At 44.2% G+C, this 2,621-nt stretch overlaps 1 long non-coding RNA gene across 1 annotated transcript; it reads right to left on the bottom strand.

Annotated features, from left to right (window-relative positions):
- Positions 1–956: 956 nt before the first annotated feature.
- LOC111240212 lies at positions 957–2,007 on the bottom strand. The gene is made up of 4 exons (XR_002665921.1): positions 1,939–2,007; positions 1,778–1,833; positions 1,379–1,460; positions 957–1,021 (listed from the first exon to the last, which is right to left on the bottom strand). It is a non-coding gene; the product is annotated as an uncharacterized LOC111240212 (long non-coding RNA).
- Between the last annotated feature and the right edge of the window lie 614 nt (positions 2,008–2,621).

Genomic DNA, 2,621 nt, shown 5'->3' with positions numbered 1-2,621 from the left:
GGGCGACGAGAACATACCTTTAAGTGGCCAAGTAGCTCAGGGTGTTAGAGGACTGCATGGGAACCCCAAGGTCGTGGGTTCAATACTTATGAGAGTCGGTGAATTTATGAAGGGCGGGGCATAGGAAGTGGGAGGAGAAAGGGGCGGGGCGAGCCAAACGGGGGGGAAAGGGGCGGATCGTGGGAAAGTGGGCGGAGAAAGGGGCGGGGTCTTGCAAGTGGGCGGAGAAAGGGGCGTGGCTAGGCGCTCTGGAACGCAAATATGGGCGTGGTTTTGCTAAATGGGCGGGGCAATGGGCGTGGTAAACGAAGTGGGCGTGACAATGGGCGGGGCGTATGAGGTGGGCGGGGCCTAAAATGGGGCGGGGCCCCTAAATCTGGACTCGCCACACGCGGGCTCGTGGATGGGCGGGGCCTGAAAGGGCGAGGTGGGATTGGGCTGGTGGGGGGGTAGGGGGGGTTCGGGGGGGTTGGGGTGGGGGGTTCGGGGTAGGGGGTAGGGGGGTTCGGGGTAGGGGGTAGGGGGGTTGGGGTGGAGGGGGGGGTTCGGGTGGAGGGGGGGTTGGGGTGGAGCAAGTGAGGTGGGAAGAGAAGAAGCAGGGAGACATAACACACTTCACTTTTTATTTTGATCAGTGCTTAACATATCACCACATTGATGTTATTTAACATGTTATGTCTAAAGTACATTCTTTTATTTGCTAAATAAAATTCATACATTCAACTTAACTACCATTCATCACATTTTAAATTTGTTCAAACACAATTGTATCGTTGAAGTTCCCACTACTGAAGAATCAACAACAGGTGTAACTAAGCTAGAATAGTGGTTTAGTTGAAGCATGAATTTTCTTTAGCAAGAAAAGAATGTACTTGTACAGTGAAAATCTGCCCTGACATGTTAAACCCAAAATCTAATCAATGTGTTGGCGTTCAATCCGGTCACTGGTCTGCGTGCCAGTCTGTTCCAGTCAGTTGGAGGTGGAAGGGCCGACTGCCAAAGAAGAAGTGGAGGGTTCCAGCTGCATTTATAGAGAAGAGGATTAGTGGTATAATCTTTTAGAGTTTTTGTGTGTAATAGTAAATAGTAAATTAGCAGAATCTATGAAATGAAAATGAATTGAGAAGTAAGATATGCTGACTTGAATAAAAATGAAGACTATTGAGTTTTCTGTAGTTGAATGTAATTTAAAATTTAATATGGATTTAAAGGCGGTACAGCAGAGGAAAATGTTGACATACCGTTGCAGCAGCAAAAAGACTTAGTCTAAAAGAGGCATGTAACCAAAGAGCAAGAATATAGAGTACAAATGTAAAGATTGTAAATGTAGGATTGCTTGCAAATGAATTGATATGAAGTTTGTAAAGATGTCACCTACGTGATGTGTTGTCCAGGTAGTCCAGCAAAGGTGACATGACAGGAGGTGGTCAGAGCTGAGGCCTGCTGATTGAGCCATGATCCTTATGTGAAAAATGAAGATGGATAGAAGGGTTAAATATGACACTCCTATGAATGATGATGCCCAAATGATATTTTTACTAACTAGTAAGAGTTTTGATGATTAATTCCAAGGAATAATACCAAAGCCAAGTGAAATTTGGATAAGAAGAGTTGTGGTAGATTTGGGGAAGTGTGATTTTTATTGAGAGGAAGAAGTGATGTCTATGATGTGAAATTACAGGTGGTGGTTTGTATGTTTTTTAAGGCTTGGAGGGTACTCTAAATTGAGATGAAAATGCATGTATGTTTTCCCAAATGGACAGTCATCCAGCTCCACCTGCTTTCATGGTCCTGACGCAGTTGAGTGTGATGTTCAGAGAGGGCCGTCTCCACCTGTAAGAAGAAATACATCAAAAATAGTAAAAACACTCATCTTGACTGTTTTGTTGTGGTAGAAATGTTTGAGCGGCAGTGATATGTGTAAGAAATAAGACTTACAGTGTGTTTTATTGATAAAAATTGAATTGATTGACTCCTGGTGATTGGTGGTGATCTGGCGCCATCTGGTGGTGAAAGGAAAAAAGGGCAAGATGTTAGCTTTAATTGCAGTTGAGTGTGATGTAGAATATAGAGTATAAATGTAAAGATTGTAAATGTAGGATTGATTGCAGATGAATTGATATTGTTGATGTGCTGTCCGGGTGGTTCAGAGGGTCCAAACAGTTGAGCAAAGGTGACATGACAGGAGGTGGTCAGAGCTGAAGACCAAGACTATTTGAGATTTCTGTGGTGGGATGATGGAGACATTCAATCCCAGCCATCAGTTTATAGAATGAGAGTGCACCTGTTCGGGGCAGCATCATCACCCGGATGTGCAAACTATGGACTGAAACACATTGGCGCTCAAGGACAAGGTGGCTTTGGTGAAGCATCCATCCGCTTCATTGAAAGAAACTTTGATGTGGATGATGTCCTGACTATTGTGTCAATAGAAGACGAAGCGATACAGTTAATCAGTGAAGTGAGACAGCTCTGCAGCACTGGCAAAGCGGCGAATCCATAAGTTCATTTGAAATATTCAGGAAGTGCTTGCATCAATTCCCAGGGAAAATTATGCTGAAAAAATAAGACATCAAGACTTAGCGTTGGCCTACATCTACAAGTGTGTCAGGTGTAGAAAG

This window comes from Seriola dumerili, unplaced genomic scaffold (genome assembly GCF_002260705.1).
Source record: "Seriola dumerili isolate Sdu_G_001 unplaced genomic scaffold, Sdu_1.0 BDQW01023178.1, whole genome shotgun sequence".
Lineage (NCBI taxonomy): Eukaryota > Metazoa > Chordata > Actinopteri > Carangiformes > Carangidae > Seriola > Seriola dumerili.
Note: the sequence above shows the minus strand (reverse complement) of the source record. Positions and strands in the feature narration are given on the sequence as shown.